This window comes from Chinchilla lanigera, unplaced genomic scaffold (assembly GCF_000276665.1).
Source record: "Chinchilla lanigera isolate Chin_1 unplaced genomic scaffold, ChiLan1.0 scaffold00077, whole genome shotgun sequence".
NCBI lineage: Eukaryota > Metazoa > Chordata > Mammalia > Rodentia > Chinchillidae > Chinchilla > Chinchilla lanigera.
The window spans coordinates 87,130-109,743 of record NW_004955478.1 but is presented as its reverse complement, the minus strand read 5'-3'; the positions used below and the strand labels follow the sequence as shown (position 1 = coordinate 109,743).

The 22,614-nt window shown below is 43.8% G+C and overlaps 1 protein-coding gene across 4 annotated transcripts in view; it reads left to right on the top strand.

Moving 5' to 3' along the window:
* Sstr2 (somatostatin receptor 2) overlaps positions 1-22,614 on the top strand; it is a 62,681-nt gene that overhangs the window by 14,063 nt on the left and 26,004 nt on the right. Inside the window, exon 2 of one of the 4 annotated variants that reach the window (XR_263682.1) lies at positions 17,102-17,578. The exons of 1 other annotated variant lie outside the window; for it this stretch is intronic. The gene's annotated coding sequence lies outside the window, so the exon portion shown is untranslated. Of the gene's footprint in view, positions 1-7,571; positions 7,636-13,018; positions 13,267-17,101; positions 17,579-22,614 lie in introns of those variants that run through there. 2 more of the 4 variants (XR_263681.1, XR_263683.1) reach the window with 2 other exon arrangements.

The window sequence follows — 22,614 nt, the reverse complement described above, 5'->3', positions numbered from 1 at the left end:
TGCATACAGAATCAGGTCCTGCCCCCAGGCTCAGGTCCTTTCCTTGCTGCTCCTTGCCTGGTCCATGCATTCACAGCACAGACACTTCCCAGGAGCCAGTGAAAGAGACAGGATATCAGACTTTGACCAGATGGAGTAGAACCTAGACCTCAACCCGATCCCCCAAGAAGTTGGTGTGCACAGTCAAGTGTGAAGAGTCCAGGAATTTGTTCCAGGAGTTGGGTAGCAGTCTGCACATGCTGGCCCAAGTACCATCTCAATAATGGGGAAACCGTCCAAAGGTATAGCTGAGTAGATTACGGCTTTTCATACCCAGTTACAGCCTCACCCTGCAAAATGTTGTAGCACACTCTGCTGAAAAGTCACCTCATCCAGTCTCTTTATTCTCTTGTCCAAATTTCCAGAAAGATCACAATATCCCAGAGCACCATCCTGGGTTCAGTAGCTGTGTTGCTTGTGAGGCCAAACTTCTCAGCCACTGCACCATGGACATTGTGCACCAGACCATTCCTGGTGGGGCCGCCTGTCCTAGGACAGTGACATGCTCAGCAACATCTCTGGCCTCTACCTACCAGATGCTGGCACCTCTTGCCCCTTGTAACAACCACAAATGTCCTTGCTCAGTGTCTCCCAGGTAGCAAAATAGCCCCTAGTTCAGAACCATTGGTTTAAACAAACAGATATGCTCATGGAAAGAGGAACAAAAGGGAGATGAGAGAGAACTCCCACCTGCCAGGAAGCTCATTAAAGTCAGGAAAATTAGGCCAGGCTGGTCCCTGCAGGTTCCAGGAGAGAACCGGCTGGGTGACCAAGGGCTACCCCTTGTCTAAGGAGACGCCTTCTGTCAATGACATAAATGAGGACGAGCAGCCCCCAGATGCTGTGAACTTGTGCCATCTGCCCTCTACCCACAGCTGCTCTGTATTATTTAACCCACAAAATGCAAGTTGCCTTTTAATAGTGTGCCAGGTTGAATTATATTGAAGGCTTTTTAACAGCATTGTTTAAAGAAAAAAAAAAGAAATTAAAAAAAGACTGGGTAGTTTATGTTTGAATCACCAGAGGAAGCCATCTGGCTCCATCGTCAGCAGTCAAAACAGAAGGCAGAAGGCCTTCCCAGGCGGGACACTTGCAGCTCCATTCCCTGCTGCAGGCCAGTTCTGTTTACTATTTGAGTAGTCCCAGATGCCTGGGACTTGCAAAGAGGCTCCCACCTCTGCCTTTAGGCTGGTCTGGCCCTTACTCTCCCTCCAGGCATGTAAAGAAGGTCAACTACCATATTTTGCCAATTCTAAGCTGCGCTCTCTCCTCCCTCCTCTCATTGCCAAAGTAGTATCTTGGAAATCTGGGTTCATTTTGCAATAATGTTACAATGGCTGTCAGCCAGATGGAAGGTGGGATGTAGCCACTGTGCCCTGATCATGCTCCAATATCAACACTGGCGTAAAACTCTCCATATGATCTTAAATATTTGGAAGAAAATCCAGGAGAAGCAGAGGGGTACCTTCTTAGCCCATAGGAAAGTAATGGTCTTGGGGAACCGGCAAGAATATGAGGAAGCAGATGTCTTCAGTAGCATCCCTGTAGGAGGCAGCGTGAGCCAGCCCCACATCAGTGCTGTTCAGAACGTGGTCCATGCTCCAGAGCTTGGAGAAAATTCAGAGTCTCAGGCCCCAGCCTCGACCTCCTGAATCAGAATCCCTGAGAGGGGTCCAAGCCTTTCATGTCATCCTGGTACCCTGAGGGATGCATGCTCAACTAAGAAGTGCTGCCCCGAATACATGACTTAAATCTACCAACCCACCTTAAATCAGGAAATTAATGCCAGTGGCTTCTAGTTTCTTTAGAGAGTCCTTTAAGAAATGTTACATCACCAATACTCTAGACAAAGACTGCACTATATTAAAAAAAGAACTCCCTCAAAAATGACTGGGAAGCATCACGCTTGGTATGAAGAAGTTTTAGGAAGTGATTCCTCTTCCACTGTAATTACAGACACACACACACACACACACACACACATATATATTATATTTATATATATATGCATACACATATAGATTAATATATGCATATGAATGGTATTGATAAAATTAAGTCTCAAAGAGATCTTTTATTAATTATAAATCTATGTAGCTCAGCAGTAGAGGGCTTGCCTAGCATGCCCTGGGTTCAATCCCCAGCATCAAACACTTTGTAAAAAGTAAAAATCTAATTTTCTAGGTATAAGCACATGTTATAATCTGGGGCTGCTTCTCTTTTTCTTTCTTGGTAGTTCACAAAATACTAGCACATCCTCAGGTTAGTAAAGTCTTAGGCTCAATGTAGTGTGGAATCCTGTGATCAGAGATTTCTCAGTCTAACCTGGATCTCTTGTGGATACAGTTAAATGAAAGCTTTCCTTCAGCAGGCTGGATGACAGCTAATCATCCTCCTCTGTGTAATAATTTGCACCATGCTTAAAAAATTAATCTGCCTTTCTTCAGCTTTATTTTCCTCCAAGAGGCTCTTCCTCTAAAGTGTCCTTTCTAATCCTCCAGCACCACTGTAGTTTCCCTTTGATTCTCTCCAACACACTGATGCTCCTCTCCAATCACAGCCCTTCTACAATAAAGATATGCCAAGCAGCTGGACTAAGTGGGATGCCGGGAATGATGTTTCTGCTCTTGCAAATGAACAGAGTTAGGGTGTCTGTGAGGGACTGTGAGTCAGAAAAATCCCCCTGCAGTACCCAGAACCCCAGTGCTCTCAAGTAAGTCATGAAAGTGGAGGAACGGTAGGACAACAGCATGATGAGCAGCCCTAGGTGACACCATATGATGGCCATCAGCCCATCCCCCTTTCATCCACATCTCTCTCTTCACTTCTCAAAGCCTCTTAGTCCCTGAGTGAGTGAGTGCTAAGGTTTGGATGTGGTATGAGTGTGTCCCCCATAGGTTCACGTGCTGAAAGCATGATCTCTAGTGTGGCAGTATTAAGAAGTAGTGGGAACCCTTAAGAGGTGAAACCTAATGGATGGTAATTAGGTCACGGTGTAGGGTGCTTCCTTAGAAGGGTTAGTGCTGGTCTCAAACAGTGACTCAGTACCCTCAGGGGTAAGTTGTTGTAAAAAATGGGAGCATGAGTCCTGTATCTCTCTGGCTTCCTGTCTTGCCACATCTCTTCTGCACACTCTTCTACCAGTGTGGTACCACTCACCATGAGGCCCTCACCAGAGATGGAAGTGATAAAGCCACCCAGTCTTGGACTTTCAGCCTCCAAAACTGAGTGGTAAATAAACTTTCTTTATACAGCACCCATCCTCAGGTACTTTGTTATAGCAACAGAAAATAGATTAATATAGTGATTCTGCTGGAATTGACTAGGAGCTAAAATAATTGCTGTATAGCCAGATAGAGACCTAGAGGGAGCAGAGATACGAGTCTGGTGGTTGATGTCACACATTGTGCAGGGACTGTGCACTTCATGGACGACAGTACTGCCTGAAGCCAGAGGCCTGGACTCTGGAAGCCAGTTGGCCTTGGGAGATCAGCAATCCCTCCTTCCACTTCAGGGAACAAATAATCAGAAACTTCAAGTTCTAGGAAGGACCTCAAGAACATGAGGCTTCAATAAGTTGGTGGCTCAGTACAGAGTGCTATACAGCATGGTTACTTTTAAACACTTAAAGGTGATCATTAACTATTCACTGAATGGGTGGGTGTGGTGACTTACACAGTAATCCCACTATTAGAGAGGCTGAAGCAGCAGCATTATGAGTTCAAGGCCAGTCTGGGCAATTTAGTGAGGCTCTGTCTGTAAGTAAGTAAATAAATAATAAATATCCAGTGAAGGAGGCAAGGATAGGATGCAGATCTTGGAGTCAGCATATGAAAAAATAAATAACATGAAAATATTTCATTTATATTTTTTGACTGTAGTAGTCAAGGGGAGCAGGTTGTGGGTTTGCTGGTTTGTTCGGTGTGTTTGTCCATCTGTCTACCCTATGAGAAGGTCAGCCCCAGGGTACAGAGACAATGCTGACATTGTTCAGGCGTGGCTCACCAGCACCTAAAGAATGGATCCACGGAGTAAGTGCTGAATAAGTCTGCCAAATTCACCAACAATTTCACCACAAATTCAGCAACAAAGCCAGGAGGCTTAAAGACTCCCCTTCTATTTAGGCCAGAGAATTCTCAACTGGTCAGGATGAGAACAGAGATGGAGAGGGCAGAGGAGGTGAATCAGGATCACCTGAGGAACTTTTAAAGGCTTTCCGTGTAATGCCCAACATTTTACCATGTGCAAAGCTCAATTCAAATATTTTACCTACCACAATCACATAATGTCCAGAACAGCTTTATGGAGCTGTTTCTGACACCATCTCCACTCACAGATGGAGACTAAGGTGTCCCCACACGGACTACTGGAGTTGCAAAGATGGATCCCTTGCCCAGGCCCCATCACTGGGAATAACTGCGCTGGGGACACTTTTGAGGACTGGAAGGTCACTAATCCTTTAGTATGTCATGGAAGAGACACAGGGGAGTCCAGGCTTCTCTAAGTGAAAGGCGGAACCAAATCGGAGCTGTCTGCTGGGTGGAGGGCTGTGGTGCAGTAAACTCCTTGACAACAGCACCCTCGAGATGATATGTGACCTTAACCCTTATGAGAAGGACCCTGCTAGTGGTTGATTAAAAGTATGGGATCTCTCTGTGTAGAGCGCCTCCCCAGTAGTCGAAGTTTACCTCTGGAGCCTCCCACCTTCTTCTGCTATTACTTAGAGGTAGCATTCAGCGTCCCCCAGCCCTTTGCTCTTTACACCTGAAGACCAGAGTTTCCAGTCAGTCTTCCTCCGACCCATCGCAGGCCCCTGCCCACCCCTCATCCACCTTGAGTGTCCCAAGGCCCCAGGAGTGCTGAGGGGTGCCTGGAGTCAGCCCTCCCTGCTAGCGGGTGAGCACTGGCCAGACAGGCTTGAGGCTGCTGCTTCTCCTTCTGTTCCTCGTCTGCTCCTTCAATTTGGAAAACATCAAAGCAAACAAAAGAAAAAGTCTCCCATAACCCACCATTTCCCTTCCTCCTTCGTTTTTTCTTTCCTTCCTCTTTCCCTCCATTCCTTTACTTAGAAAGAGTATAAAAAGTCACCCTGTATCATCATCAACAGATATAAGGAGTATTAATAGTTTGACATATTTTCTTCTAAAATATTTTACATGCATATATGCACATATATACACATGCATATTCACCTCTCTATATTTATATAGATATATACATTATAGACATAATTTCAACTTGTTATATGAATTTATATATATTTAGTTCTGTAAATATAAATTTGTAATTGTCTGATGTATAGTTATTCTAATTACATAACCATAAAGGTATATGATTATGTTTTATAATACATAGCTTATTCTTGGGTGGTCTTCCCACCTCACAGACACCTCTACTCATCCCCCATTTGCTGTGCTTCCACTGTGGAGCTATGCTGTTTCCACTGACCTGTCCCTCTTGAAGGACTTACAGGACATCTCAGATTGTCCGCTGATATAGATGTGCTAATGACTATTATGGATCTCTTGTTAAATATCATGGGTGAGGATGTTTCTCAGCATCTCCTCCTAGAAATGCAAGCTGGGACACAAGGGATGTAGACGTTTCATTTTAGAAGACACTGTCAAATTACACTCTTGAAAATGTTCTTCAAATTTCACTGTCATTATCAACCAGTGAAATGTTTTTTTTCCAAATCTGAGAGGTAATAAAATGTTCTTCAAATTTCACTGTCAATATCCTTCCCCTAGTGTTTGTGAGCCTCCTATATGCTAATGTACCAGTTGTATGTAACCTCAAAGAAGTAGATGGTACAGTGGCCATGCATGATGCATAGTTATACAAATTACATGATCACCCCTAGTACCTCATGGCGAGGATTCCAGCCTTCCTTCTGCCACCTCTGAACTGGTGCCTCTAGTTCATCATCTGTAACATGAGCAAGTTCAAACAGCTGATGTAATGTGGAGATGATCTATAAGGCAACTGGCACAGAACCTTTGCCTTCCTCTGAACTTAAGCCAGCCTTTGAAATGCTATATTGTCTATGCAAGCCTCTCTCTTTGTCTATCTCTCTGTCTCTCTCATACACACACACACACACACACACACACACACACACATACACACACACACAAAGTTCACCTGTAGTTTCACCACAAATCCTTGCCTTTCCACTCCAATTTGCTCTGCTCTTTTCCTCCCTGATCATTTTGGTCTTCAAGACCCCAATTCTCTTGCCTTGGAAAAGCCACCCATTTGTCCATGCAGGAACCCTTCCCTCCATTGGGTCCATACCTAATTATGCTGTTCTGTGGGCAGCTCTTGTGCCCACCTACTTGGCCCAACAATTATGGCCCGTGAATCTTGTGCCCACCTACTTGGCTAAAATCCTCATCCGCCCATGTTTACAGCTCTCACCACAGCTACCTGCCAAGTAAGCCAATGGAGAAAGTAAGGAGAATAACTGAAATGCAGCCTTTGCTCTATAGCTCAAGCCTTTCCTCTCTGTGGGCACAAAGCATCTCCTGTAAGGTCTATTCCAGGAACACACAGTACATTAAAAACCCTGAGTTGGAAGTGTTTTCCTTCTTTACTATTTGGAGAACACAATAGCAAGCCTCCCTGGCCTTTTCTATAATTTCCCTTCCTTGTGTTCTTCCAAAATCTGCTCAGCTAATCCACAATTTCACCTACTAGTCTCTAGATATTTGCCTTAGCTTGGACAAGATGTCCAGCAGTGCCACTGGGAGCTTGTATCACTCCTGAGCGATTTCTGGAAAGGCCTCAGTCTCCATCTCCTGACCCTCGCAGCTTCGCCCAAAGTGCAATGAGACCTGTGTCTGTTGTCATCCAACTGCTAGCCTCATCCTCAAATCCAGAGCCGAGAAGTACAAAGCAATACAATTAGCCAATGTAACCAAAATAGGCTCCCCCAGCTAGCGGAAGAGGTCAGAGGAGACTGACACTGGCACAGAGCTGGACCAAAGCAGATTTGAGATGATTTTTCAGCTGGGTACAGTGACCTTTCATTCCATGTTTATTTGGAAATGACCTTTAAGCAGCAATCAACGAAAATGAAATGTTTCGGAGGAATAAATTAGATAATGCAGATGTTCCCCAGTGGTAAGTTACGCCCAAGAAATACAGCACAAAATAAAAGCAGCCCTGCCTTGGGAAGTCAAGGGCTAGTCTGTCCATTAGACTAATAAGTGAGAACAGAGCCTTGGCAACCTTTGTCAATCAAACAATCAAGAAGCTCAAGCCAGGGTGACCTGCGCAGAAAGCATGATTATTTCTAGAACTGAACCAAAACTACCAACCGATATTTCATTTCGACTCTGCTTGGAACACAGGTAACTGCCTTACTTGGATGTCCAACAGGGGATTTACTATCTCAGGTGGGAGTGGGGGATTCCCAAGGTCTGGGTGCAGGTGGTAGCTTCGTGAGCTCTGTGTGCCCCTTCCAAGCTTTATGGAAGACGTCATTCCTTTACATTAACTGATTTATTTCTGAGCATCTTCTACACTAGGTGGAATACAGGAGAAATTCAGCCCTTTAAGGTCAAAGATAAGGGAGAGAACTGAGCTGCTAGGCCCTTGGGAGGTAGGGTCCTCTCCACCAGGCCTGCGTTTCTTTGTGTTTGTGTGTGTCTTTTGCTCGGTGTGCTCTGTTCTTTCCTTCCTACACTCCCAAGTTCCTCTTACTTTCCCATAGCTATGTCTACACATGAAGCCAGACTAATTGCTCCCTCTGAAATAGAACACATCTGAAAGGAGAACTCATAACAAGGACTCTGGCCTCTGCTGCCAGCTCACCAGTGAACCATAGAATCTGCTGGACCCCAGTCCCAAGCCAAGTACTTCTCTGTCCTGAGGGATCCACTGGGGAGACCTAGTAAGGGAGATTCATCAAGGGAAAGAGTGTGCTATCCTGTTGGACCTGGATTTCCACTACCTCCCTGGCCACATCTTCTGATCCATTCAACTGTCATTGGTGCCAAAGCCAAGGTCACTTCACAAAATGACTTACCTGGCATAGGTGTGAGGTCACAGCCCCACCTCCACCCAAGAACATTCCTGATCCCTGAGCCCCAGTTTCCCCAGGGAGGGCAGAGTGAGGTAGGGCTGCAGGAAACACCACCATAGGACGGAGAATGTGGCAGTAGGGGCCAGGCAGCCCTAAGGAGACAAGGCCCACAGACACCAGAGTGACTGAGAGAATGGCACTACCCTCTTTTAGTTAGGGTAGTTTATGGGAACTAGGGACCATAGGAAGAGGATAAGGAGTTTTACGATTCAGATATTGAAGGAGGGAATGCCTGGTACTTACCTAGTCCAGGCCTAGCCAGCTGTGAAGGGCATAGTAGTGAAAATACTTCACCCTCTGATTCTTATAATGGGCATCTCTGTGCTGCTGAAGTCTATGAGTACACTAGCACACAAAAAATGGTAACCAGAGCCTCAAACAATCCTTGTGCATAAACATTCCTAGCAGCATTTTTCACAATAGGCAAAAGGTAGAAGCAATCCAAATATCTCCAACTGCTGAACAGATAAGCACAAATGGGTATAACTAGATGGAGAAACATTATTCACACATGAAAAGTAATGAAGTACTCACATGTTACAATGTCGATGAGTCTCAAAAGCATGGTTATTGAGTGTTTTCAGTGAGATAGCCATAAAATGTCACATATTATATGATTACACATATATGAAATAGCCAGAATAGGTAACTCCATAGAAAGAGAAAAAGGATTGATAGTTGTCAAGGTAGTAACTGCTAATGGGTATGGGGCTAGTGGCAAAAAGGTTTTGGAACTAGATAGAGGTAGTGGTTGTACAATGCCACGATTGTACTAAATGCCACTGAGTTGTTTGCTTAAAATGGTTAATTTTATGTTATATAAATTTCATTTCAACTTTTTAAAACTCTGATGATGCTGGGCATGATGGCATAGTTCTGCAATTCCAGCGCTCTGGGAGGTTCACGCAGGAGGATCATAAATTCAAACCCAGCCTGGCAACTTAGCAAGACGTGTCTCAAAATTTTGGAAGAGCAAGCCTATAGCTCAGAGTGAAGACCCTGGGTTCAATGCTCAGTACTGAAAAAAAAGAAAAGAAAAACAACTGATGAGTAGACATAAAATAATTAAGCTTCAGTCTGGGTTTCTGTAGACACAATTTGCCTGACTGGGGAAAAGTTGTAAGCAAGGCAGTCCACTCCCTCTATTTCTATTCTGATGTCCTTTTGTCTTTATATAAACGTGGTTAACTTATACTCCTTTTTATTTCTCTGATGGAATTACAGTGGTACCTCAGTTCATGAATTTAATTCTTCCCACAATTCTGGGGAAGATAGCCAATGTCCTGTTCATCACCCAATGCAGGGGTTCATGAACAGAAGTGATATTTTGCCAAGCACTTCTGTTTGGGAATAGAATTGTTTGCTGTACATGCCTATTTCTTCCTCAACTCTATCTGCAAAAAAGACTATGATTCCAAGGAGGACAAATACATGTCTGGTCCAATGTCAGAGCCCAGGCTAGCTCTGCTGAACACTCAATAGTTGTTTTGGAGTAAACAGAGCTACATGCATTATCCTGTTTACATGTTCCTTTCTTTCTGAAATAAAAGCTATAAATATGTTGGTGGAATGTAAAATGATGTGGCTGCTATGGAAAACGGGGTGGGGGTTTCTCCAAAACATTCAAAATCAACTTACCTTATGACCCCATTTCTGAGTATACTTCAGAATTATAAACAGGTTGGTGACATGGTATTTCCACTCTCATCTTCATTACAGTGATATTTGCAATAGCCAAGAGGGAGCAGCAAGCTTAATGTATACCAATAGATGAATAAGTAAAATTAGTCTATACATACAAGGGAATATTATTCAGCCTTATAAAGAAAGGAAATTCTTTTTTTTTAGACAGGGTCTCACTATGTAGCCCAGGCTGGCCTCAAACTTACTATGTAGCTCACTGTGATCCTCCTGCCTCAGCCTCCCAAGTGCTGGTATTATAGGCATGTGCCACCATGCCTGGCAAGGAAGGAAATTCTGACATATGCTACAACATTGATGAATCCTGAGGATATTATGCTAAGTGAAATAAGCCAGTCACAGAATAGCAAACAACAAATCATTGCACACATATCAGATACCTGAAATAGTTAATATCATAGAAACAGAAAGTAAAATAGTCACTGCCAGGGGGTGGGCTGGGGACAGAGAAAAGGGAAACTTGTATAATAATAGATACAGTAGAGAGTTTCAGCTTTTGAAAATGAAAATTCTAGAGATCTGAGGCAGGTATGTGCCTACAGTTAACAGAACCATACATTTAAAAATGATTAAGATGGTAAATTGAATGTTACACATTTTTACTACATTTTACAAAGTTACAGACACATATACCAATGAATATGTAATTCTGCATCTTTGATTTTTGTAGTATAGAGGCTTGTGAGTGGGCAGCTGAACCCAGGAGACCTGCTGCCTGTTGTTGAGTGGGGACTATCCTGGTGGGTGGCACTTTGGGCAGCAATGCCCTTGAGGAGTGCCAGATCCATCTCCCTTCTCCAGGAACCCATCAGCACAGATTGGAAAAGTGTTACATAGCTGGATGGAGTTGCAGGGGGACCATCCAAATAGGCTTATGAAACAAGAGTCATTAACAAGAAAAATCAGCCAAAGTATTCTTCTCCAAGAACTGGGCTGTACAAAAGTAGGCCCTAAAAATGTTAAGATCAGTTGACAAAGTAGATCTCTCCTGGAAGACAATGAGACCCTATTATCCCACCAATAATTGAGCAGGGGCCATGGAGCATGCTAACCTGCAAATGTTTGAAACATTCAAAAGATGAAAAAAAGCAAGAGTAAACTAGCCCCTCAAAAACATTAGTGCAAAGTTTGGCAAACTACAGCTCACAGGGCATACCTGGGCCCTGCATGATTTTATAAATAAAGTTTTATTGGAACACAGTAACATTCATTTGCACAGCCCCCCTCTACAGAAAGAATACAGAGATCTACTCTAAGGGAGACCATAAAACTTCACTCCCTGTCAAGAGCCCAAAAGCCCTATCTTCCCTTCTATTTTCTCTTGCTATTCTGCATCCTACTGCCACCAACTCCCAATTGTGTTACAAGCAGAACAAAAAATCCCCTGCTGCAGATAAGGCAGCAACATTTATAATTGGTTTTTGGTGCTAATGGGAGTTATCCACCTCCCTCTTCTTCCCCTGGCAGACTTATCTTCCTAATCATGCATGATTTAGGCCAATGCTAAGAGGCACCCACACTCCTAGAGGACCCCAGCCCCATCGACCCCAGAGTTCGAGGAGGCAGTGTAACCACCTCGAGGGGTCTGAATGCCAAAGCAAAAGGCTGCATAAGCTTGCGATGAGGCACAAGATTGAGCTGAAGTTGAAATGCAAATAAACGGAGCTTGTTTCTAGAATGATTGCTCTTCAACTTCTTTGGTTAAAAGACGCTTTGAAAACCCGATGAAAATTAGAAAATTATGGTGTTCTCCAATTCAAGAAGGTCTGATGGAGACCCAGTTGTGAATTCTTCATGGGGAACGGGGTGTTAATTGCTCATTTTATCTGGCCAAGCCACCCTTTTTTCATCAAGTAAGATCTCACAAAGAGGTTCAGTACTTAAAGAGTGTTAATGTAGGGCTGCTCTCTCAAGGTCATGCATGCTCTGTCTATGCGGCAGTCCTGGAGTCACTTTTCCATCTGCTGATGTTGCCTGTGGCCAGAGGTTGGAGCAGATCACTCCGCAGGCTCCCTCAGGTGGTGCCAGGGAGAGGCGTCCGAGGAGTCGAAGCTTACTCTTCACCCAGTCACTCACTAGCGTTTACCTCTCAGGATCCTCAAAGGCATCTCACAGCTACTGAATTTGGAAGTATATTTCTTACAGACTGTGGGCCATGGCCTTGAGATCCAGGAAGTTTACAACAAGGCAGGGAGTCCACAGAACATCAAGTAATAACACAAAAGTTCATCAAAAGACAGGAAGAGAAGTAAAAGTATTGTACAAAGTGTTCAAAGAGAAATTGCCAGCCTTTTATAGGGCAGAAGAAAATGTAAGCACTTCTTTTATAATCTTAGTGGCCGAAAGAAAGATTTAGATGCATGCAGATGCTCCTATGCGTATGATGGTACATTCTGATTCAAAACTTCTTAAGTGGAAAATGTCATAAATCAAACATGTATTTCATACACCTTGCATCTTAGTCATTTTCTCATTGCTGGGATAACATACCCAACACCCACAGTTTAAAGAAGGAAAGGCTCATGGTTTGGCTTATGGGTTTTAGATGACTTGGTTTGTACTTGCTTGGCTCCAATGCAGGAAGAGTAAGAAGAGTACAAAGAGAGAGACTGGCAGAGGAAAGCTCTTCCTGCAATGGTTGCCAAGAAACAGAGAGTGCGGGGAGGAGCAGGGGAGGGATGGATCCACTGAGCAGTGCAGCATCCCCATGATCCAGTCACTGTCCAAAAGTCTTATCTCTGAGAAGTTGAAAGTTTTGGTGGCCATTCTAGATCTAAACCATAACGCCTAGCATACTGACCGATCACAGCAAGATAAACGCTGGGGGAGGATGAGGTAAGATAACCAGAAGTTTGAGCCCAGCCTGGATAGTTTAGCAAGTTAATGAGACCCTGTCACAAAATACAAAAGGGATGGAAGCGTAGCTTAGTGGTTCATTGTGAAGGCCCTGGGTTCAATCCTCAATACCATATACGAGAGAGAGACAGATAGACAGACAGAGACAGAGACAAAGACAGACACAGAGGCAAAGACAGAGACAGAGACAGAGAGAAAAAGAGGGAGAGGTGGAGGGAGAAAGAGAAAAAGAAAGATAAAGAAGAAAGAAAAAAAACTCATCCAATTCTTTCCAACCACTTGAGGTAATGACAACTGGTCATCTTGAGGATTCCATTCATCTCTTTCTTCCAGGAAACAAACTTCAGTTCTTGACTGGGCACATGGCCACCCCAAGCAAAGACATTTTCCAGGTACTCTTTGCAGCTGTACAAGATCATGTGCTTGAGTTCTAACCCAAAAGTGTGCCACAGTGAGGAAGCATGTTCTTCTTTGTTCCTCTTTCCTGCTGGCATCAATATGAAATAACAGCTGTCATAGCAGCCGGCCTTTTCCACCACATAGGAACTTGAGGATGAGAGCAACCTCCAATAAAACAGTAAGACGCAAAGAGCCATGGTCATTGACACTGTAGAACACGATCCCAGCCGTAGACTCGCTCTAGACTTTTTTCTATCTAATTGAAGGTACTATGATCTAGGACTTTCTATTACTGAGTTGAACCTGGTTATAAGTAGTACATAGATTAAGTATAAAAGGGACTCGGAAAATTTGTTGGAAAGATGTGTGTTGCATACATGAACTGCTCTCTGTATTCCAGATTCTGTGAACTCCTTCCTCTCACTCACCATACGGAAAACCTCAACAACATGCATGACTGCAAAATTTACAACACCTTTGATCTAAATTCATTCAAGTGTGTTTGGTACTTCTGCGGGGAAAAGGAGGATGGCTGGCAAAGAATATTTTCTTTCTCTTGGATATCCCCCAGACACTGAGATTTTAATAGTGGTACAAAACTGACAGAAGAATTATTAATAATATGGCATTACACGAAATGAGCTAGAAATGCAGCAATGGAAAAATGAAAAGATTTCATCACAAAACTCCTACTGTTATGTAAATGCATTGCACTTGGGAAAATGACTACGTATGAGATTCATTATAAGTAATATTTTCATCCCAACCTTCATGGCCTTTGGAAATTTCCATATATGACCCAAGTTATTAGTTAAAAGAAATAAGATCTCTCTAGAATACTTTCCAATGAGCTCCATAAATTTTTAAGCTTAAATCGCTCATGCAAATATTTTATATTATTAATCATGCGAATATCTTTTATTATTTTTAAAAGCCCAGATCTTCTGGAAAACTCTGTTAATCCTGAATGGATTTCCTATTCTTACTATCATTTTATTATATAGAGATACTACTGGATTAAAGGTACAGACAGTAAATATATGGAAATAAATGATAGCATGTGTATATCCACCAGAATTCTTACTTGCATAGAAATCAAACTAACTCTTGACTAATTTAAATGAAAATGAAATGTGGGCAATGGTTACTGAGCAGCTTGGAGAATCCTCAGGAGGGACAGAACAACCAGATACAAAGGTAATAGCCAGGCACAACCCCATAATTACACCACAGAACTAACCAGTAAGGACAGTGGAGCCATGAACCCCTGTGCCCTGGCCCCTTGGACACCGTTCCCAGGACAGGTTCCCATGTTCTCTGCAAGCCAGACATAATCGCCCCTGCCGATGTTACTCTCACAAGAACGGATTCTTTGTGGTCCCTGGTTCTCTTATCACTTCCTTCCCATCCTAGGCCATATGCAGATATACGTGATTAGTACTTCCCAGCTCATGGCAGGCAGGCTCCTTATCCTGAGCAACACCTTTGGCCTCTCTGCTCTATTTTCCCATTAATGAAAAGGGGTTATTAACATCCCCTTCTTCATAGAATGTCCTACAGATTAGATAAAATAAGGCCTGCAGAGTTCTTAGATACACACAAAGGAGATTCAGAAATCTGATAACTTGGCGAATCTGGTCTTGAGCTTGGTCTCATCAGGTGGGGGATTCCTCATACATTAAAAAGACAGTTGTAGGGGCTGGGGATTTAGCTCAGCGGCACAGCACCTGCCTGGCAAGCGCAAGGTCGTCAGTTCAATTCCCGGTACCTGGAAAAAAAAACAAAAACCCAAAAATAAATAAATAAATAAATAATTTTTAAAAAGACAATTGTCATGGTGGGCCACCAAAAATGACAAATAGCCACAACTATGCAGTAAAGCTAATGTAATTTTGTCAAGATGACATTCTTTTCTGAGCTACTGCCCCAGTGTTTTCCTCCAGTGTTAGAAATTCTGGAACACCCTGAAATGGCTTTGTAACACTTTACATTGTCTACAGTTTAGTGGAAGCTCGGTTGACACAGAAAAGCAGCAATAATTGGATGAAAGCAAATTGGAAAAATTTTGAACTCTACCTACTCTTATCACTGGAGATCAAACTCAGGGCCTGGGGCATGCTAGGCAAGCACGCTACCACTGAGCTACATCCCCAGCCCAAAAACTTCAGACTATTTTGTCTCATTATTTTCTCTCTACTTTTATATGTTTTGTGGAAGTATTTGCCTATTGCAACAGCAAAGTGCATGTTAAAAGTAAGAAAACACAGACAGCACAATGAATATAAAAATATACACTATCTCACCACCTGGCCACAGTAACATTAGATCTTAGGCAGTGGCTTTGAATTTAAATCCTGGTTTAAACTGCCTGACCCTGACTCTGAGCAAATCCTTTGGCCTCTCTGCCCTCAGTTTTCCCATTTCTGGAAAAGGGGATGTTAACGTCCCTTTCTCCATAGGGTGTCCTGAAGATTAGGGGATCCTGTGGAGTCCTTAGCATACACCAAGTGCACAGTGGACTTCCAGAGACACTGGCTGTGATTTCCCATCCTGCCCTTCCATTGTTATTTCTACATAGTTATTTTTACAAATAGGGTACATTTCATCAAACCTCTCTTCTTAGACTTCAAATAGTCTCCAAATGTACCAATTACCAACGCCACAGAGCAAAAATTATTAGTAAAAAAAAAAAAATAGGTCAAAAATATTAAAGTAAGGAGGGAAAACATTGGGGGGAGGTACTAGGGATTGAACCTAGGGCTTTCACAATGAGCTATACCCCCAACTCTTTTTCTATATTGTATTCTGACACAAGGTCTCATTAAGTTGCCCAGGATGAGCTCAAATTTGTGATCCTCCTGCTTTACCCCACTGGAGTACTGAGATTACAGGTTGTACCACCACACCCATAATCCCAGCACTAGACAATGAATCAGTCACAAACTCTAAATTCAGCAACCCCAGAAAAGCACCACCCCTATGACTGCATGAGGCTTTGGGGGAACATCCAGACACAAAACATTTAAGAAATCATTTTTAAAAGTGAAGAAGTCATTTTAAAAATTCTTTAAAAATATTTTTTAAAAAGTTTGTAAAGTCTAGTGCAGTTGCTCCCAGGGTGCACCAAAATTATCAATTCAAATGTGTCCAGCCTAGATCACACACAGCGGGACAATTAATAATGTCCTCTTAGCCAAAATGCCAGCCTATTTGTTTATCAGTTCAAGGGACAGAGCTGAGCTGTCTCTGAGCCACTCTGGGGAATGCTTCTGCAGCTTGGTGGCAGATACCTGCTTTGCCAGGTTTTGCAAGGCACTCAGCAGCTGAAGCCAGATCAGTGGGAAGCCCATTGGGCACTGCTTGGCAAAGCTGCTGTCCAGCAGGTGGTCACTCTGGGTCCTGCAGTCATCAGCAGTGTTGTTTTGTGCAGCTGACATATATGTCATGAGGGTGGTGTTTTTCCAAGGTGGCTAAATTTAGAGTTTGTGATTGATTCATTGTCTAGTGCTGGGATTATGGGTATGAGTGCTACACCCACCCTGGGGCAGGTAGCCTCACACTCCTTTTGTTTTGGTCTTGTTGCATTTGCTGCCTTGTGCTGCTATGAATGGTTGCTCCTCAGCCATGCCACCATGCCTTGGAGCCAGCTGTTTATGGGCTGAAACCTCCACAAACTGTGACCTTAATAAACATTTCCTTCCTTAATGCTGGGAGTCAGGTACTTTGTCTCAGCAATGAGAGAAAAGTAACTAACACAAGCAGGTTGGACACTAGCCTGGTGCTAGCATATGCAAACAGCAGCCTGCACAGATGGGGCATCAGGGTGACTCAGCAATGGGTAGAGGTGAGACAAATCAGTCACCACATGAAGATATAATTCTCAGAGCCCAGCAAAGCCAGCACAGTTGACTCAGAAGACCAGCATCATCTGGAAGCGGGGTAGGAAAAGAATGAAAAAAAAAAAGAAGTTCAGGATATCTGAATTTCTCCTCCCTCCTCTCTTTGGCTCCTTTCCAGCCTAGGGCACACTTTCCTAGCGCCAGATGGTCAGCAAGATGAAGCAGACATGACACCCAGGTCATCTGTTTGCCACCACTCCCCCAAGCAGTTCACCTCATCCTGGATGGAGCCCCAACGAGCTGTGCCCTATTTCAACCCTGGATCCTGGAAAAGCAGCCCCATTCCAGGACTTTCCATGGTGCTGGACCCTTCCAGGAGCCTGGAGATAGTAGCATTCTCTTGGAATGTCTGGCGTTGCCTGCTGTCTCTCCTTGGGCTCCCTTGTGACCAGAGAAAAGGACCAAGGGCATGGGAAAGGGGCTGGGCTTTGGAAGGAAGTGGCTCTTACGTGTTCTCACCACATTCTGATATGAGGACTATGTGAGGTGACGGATGTGTGCATTAATTTGGTTGTGGTAACCATTTCATGATGTGGCAGGTGTGACAAATATATAGTGCATATTCACATTTTTTTAATTTACTGCAGTAAAAGGTTTCTCTCCCTCCCTCCAAACATATGTGTCCCATCGTTCTTGCCACTCTCTGAAGAAGTTCTGGAAGTCCTCTTCCATGTCTTTATGAAATGTGATAAAAAAAAATATGGTGAATGCTGCTACTGAGCACCACCCCATGGAAAGACACCATTGTAAAACCATTACAATCTGTCCTCATCTACCTTATTCATTGTGTCTAGCACCATGCAGCGGCCAAGACAGCACAAATACAGACATTCACGAAAGAGAACTTCCAGAACTGCTTCTGAAAGTGGCCAGAACAATGAGAATAGTGTGCTTGATGTGAGGAGGAATATTCTAAGGTAGACTAAGGGTAATGTGTCTTGTACTGTAATATATTTAAATTTTAACATTAACCTATTTTAGTACATCTCAAATATGTATATCAAATTATCACTGTGTACATGTTGTGTGTACGCAGTTTCCATTTGTTAATTACATCACAATAAAATGGGGTGAAAAATAAAGAGCTTGGGTTTTAGCATCAAAATTATTCCAATTCTGTATTAATTAGCTGGGAGAATTTAAGGAAGTTATTAACCTCTGGAGTCAACACAGGGAAAGAGCTCATTTCTCCAGGGAGAGAGCACCTGCTGGGTTGTTTGAGGATTAAATGGAATTCTGCTCCCAAAGTACCATCATTGGGTGAGGCATGCAACAGTGCCCAGCAAACACTTCTATTCCCTAGTCTCTATCTTCCCAATGTCTGTGTACTTTGGAATTGAAAATCCAAAAAGAGCTCAAGAAGTGGAGGCAGGAAGATAGCAAGTTCAAGGTCAGCCTGAGCAACTTTTAGCAAGACCCCGTCTCAAAATAATTTTTTAAAAAACTAGAGATGCAGCTGACTTATGTGTCCCTTGACTACCATGTGTAACACCCTGGGTTCAAGCCTTAGTAGTGAAGGGGTACAAAAAAAACTCATTCTGCCAGCTCCACTGGGTTTATTTAAACATAGGACTTTCAAAGGCGCTTTCAACTATGCATACAATGTGAAGAAAGATTTTCACTGACAATATGTAAGCCACCCTGTCCAGCTTCCTGCAACCCTATGATTTCTTAATTAAACAGAAGGGGCCACACTTCTAAATCTTTCAGCGGTGGATCTCTTCAGCAGCTGCTGTTGCCTTGATGCCCCTGGGATAATTTGAAAAATGCACTGTCAAAAGATCAATGTGCTGAGAAGAGGCGCCCTGTTCCTCAGCCCCACGGGTCTTTGTTACACATTGCATTAGCATGGGAAAATGATTTGTTCCCAGTTCCAAGCAGGTCCTGTTTATTATCCCCAAATAAAATCATAATTCCCTCCAGTTGCTATGACAGGGTGATACTGAGCACCTGGGAGAGGGCTGGGAGAGAGTGCCTGCCTCAGTGTTTTAACAAGAGGTTGGACAGGAGGACACCTCTGCAGGGAGACAGGGGAAGACAGGGAAATAACACCCACAGAGCTGTTTGGTTTTCGGTTAGGAGTGGAATTCACTGGTTATGCCAAAGTTTTTAAATATTAACATAGAAGACACCACACCTTAGTCCTTACTGTAGGTGGGGAGAAAAAGGATAGGAGGGAGGAACTGGAGTATTAACAGATGTCAGTAGAATATCCCGAGCTGTCAATTTAGAAGGTGTCGCCTTAAGACTGAGATTCTTCTGGAATAAGCACGCAAGAGTAGGAGCAGGCCAGCTGCTGGGCTGTGCAGAGAGGGCTGCTGTCCCCTAAAGCACTCAAGAGGGGCATTGTGGAGAGTAGGGGAGGCTAGGCAGGCAGTCAACCTGCTGGCCGTGCTCAGAGGAAGAGATACATCTGCACAAAGCTACAACCATGCACAGAAAAGACCAGAAAGCTACACAGCGTATCCACAGAGGCTGGGTCTGAGGGAGAGGATCACGGTGTGTGTTTCAGTGTTTTCTGCACTGCACTTTTCTGGGTCTTGCAAGTTATCTCTGTTGAGCATGCAATTCTTTTGTAATTAAAAAATATTTAACTTGTTCTGTTTTGCGTTTTAGGAGAAGACGTGTTCCAAACAGCACGGTCAAAAAGGGGAGCAAAGGTGGGACTGGGGCTAGGAAGGAAAGGATAAGAAAGCACCCAGGAATAGTTCTGCCTCCCCACCATTCTTCTCTCCAGAAATTGGCCAAATACCTCAATCTCCTGCTGGGCTGGTGTTATGTATAACTGTGTCCACAAGAGTCATATGCACAAGCCCTAACCCTAATGTATTGCTAATTGGAAGTGGACACTTTGGGAGGTGATTAGGACATGAGGTGGCCCCTTCATGAATACCACTAGTGCCCTTATAAAAAGAGGCAAGAGAGAGAAGATCTCTACAGCTGTCCATCATGTGAGGACACAACAAGAACTGTCCACCTGCAAACCAGGAAGTGGTCCCTCACCAGACTCCAGATCTTGAGTTTTCCAGACTCCAGAATTATGAGAAATAAATGTTTGTTGTTTAAACCGGAGGGAGGGAGGGAAGGAAGGAGGGAGGGAGAAAAGAAAGAAAAGGGCTGGACCCTACCTACTAATAGGAGCTGATACAACCACAACTCATCTAGTTATATGCTAATTGCCTACTGCATACCAGAAACTGGACTGACCTCAGAGAAACTGCTTCGGGATCTGGTTTAAAAGCAGATCCCTGGGGGCAGGGAGAGTAAAGCTTGGAGCTTGTTCTGACTGAGAGGTGCCTGGCTTTCTGAAAAAGAGCTCATGGTCAGCTCTTGATTATTTGGGAGCAGATTACTTGAGGAGATTAACCCCCAGATGTTACCATCCCAACCCTTCTTCCCAAACTGTTTCACAGTTTCCAAACCCATAGAGTAAGTACACACAAGTGGAATGAAAAGTGATTCCCAGTAAAATCAATCACATCTTTTGGCAATAAATTTGATAAGGAAGGATCTCAAGTGGTCTGGGAATTGTTCGTATTTTCTTTTCTACTCCCAGTTAATCAGCAGTTGGATCCCATGAGTAGAATCACCTCCATGATCGGGGAGCACATACTCGTGAGTGCAGGGTAAGAGTGGGAAGATAGGTTTGTGGAGTGGCACCGACAAGACTGATTGTGTGTGGGCTTGCCCCACTTTTCTTTGGGAGATGCTTATGTGAGACTGGGCCGGTGAGAGAGTTAGTAAGCCACCCACACCCCTAACACTGTTCTGGATGAGAGACAAGAGCAGACTGGCTTCTCTCCATCAGTGCATTGTGCCTGTTGTATACCCCTGGAGGTACCCTGGAGCCAGCCCAGGTGGACTACACAGTCTTTATAAATTCCATATGATTGCCAGCTTATTTCTTTCACTTGTTGACTGTAATATCTGGCACGTTTTTATTTATCTAATTTTGTATTCAGTTATAACCATGGTAGGGGTAGTAAATATAGGACAGGTGTAATCCCTGGTGCTGCAGCAGACCTTACTTCTTTTCTTTTGGACAAGATAATACTGAGTCTCCCTCCTTCTAATTTGTTCTCTCTTTTTCCTCAGCCTCTTGCTTCCCTTTCTTTTCAACCTGTCCTACAGCTATCCTATGCACAGTCTTCTCTCCTTCTATGTGACTGTTACAAAATTTCACTTTTCAAAATTGAAAATCAGGTGTTTGCTCAAATGAGGGGAGATTTTTTTTTTTAATGCTGAGATTTCAGCAGAGTACTCTTCTTTTTGTTTCCCTCACAAACCCATCCTTCTGGGAGAGCACTGGAAGTGGAAATCATGTTGCCTGGGATGCTGATTTCTTTGTATATTATATAAAACGGATGTAAATGTCTCTCCACTTGGGCTGGGGTTTGCCTTCTCTTGTTGGCTGTTAACCAAGGGGTGAGGCCAGCGGGCAGGTGGCCCTCACCCTGCCTGGCATGGGCAGAGACCCCAGCCCTCTGTGTGGGGAGGGTGCCATCAAGATCAGACCTCCTGGGGGTGGTGGTGGGGGGACTCTTGGAAGGGAAGAAGGTATCACTTCTTTCTCAAGTGGAGTTTTTATACCTTGCTGTAACATTTGAACTTTCACAAGAGATGTAATAATTTTGATAATAAAATTCTTAACCATAATTAAAAAAAAAAATAAAGGCAGATCCCTGGACTCTCATGCCCTAAATAGGAAATTATGGGCTTTGGACCTTTCCCAGACCATCTTTGTGCGCTATAATGCCTGAGGACCAGCAGACAGGTGACAACAGACAAGGAAACACCAACTGGAAAGGACCTGCGACAAAATGAGCTTATTGTACAAAAGAGGGGGGTTGTTTGTATCTTGGCAGGACAGAAAGATATTCCTGAGACCTAGAGTGGACACATATGATTTGGAGATGGTCACACCTGACTCTGCAACTCACTAACCAGACAACCTGGGGCAAAGCTCTATCCAGAGCATCAGTTTCTTTAGCCTTGAGCTGAGAATTCTAAAGCCTGACTTGCAGAATCTTTTTGAAGATAAACACGACTCTGTGGCATTTATACTTATAACCAAAATATTAATCTTCTGAGCCCTTACCAGTGAAATATTTAGTCTATTCTTAAGATTTCTCCTCCCAAACATATTCTGAGAACAATGTAAATGTCCCTGAGAGAGCTTGCATTGTCTCGAGGGGTTTCCTGAAGGTGGGTGGGGGGCTTCCTTACATTCGAGCATAGCTGTCCCCTGTAGTACCCACTACTCCTGATGCATCTTCCTCTGCCTCAGCCCTTGTCATCTTGCTGTCCTCAGTCCACTGCCACCCAGCTGGTGACTACCACTGGACCATGGCACTCTCACTTAGCTCCTATAGACCACTAAGCTGTGCTGTGATTCTCTGTCTCAGTCAGTAGTGTCAACTGACAGCTTGTCTGTGGTGGAGACTCAAGCTGGGATGTTGACACTGGTAATGCAACTCCCCATTTGCACTGTTACCCTCTCTTTTCCAGTGTACAGGCAACGTAAGAAGGGAACAAGGTAGTGAGTAGGAGTTGAGTCAGCAGTGGTCTGGTGGGTTAGCCTCTTGCTGTCCCTGGCACCCACTGCCCACTGGGCTCAAGTCCCTTTCTCAG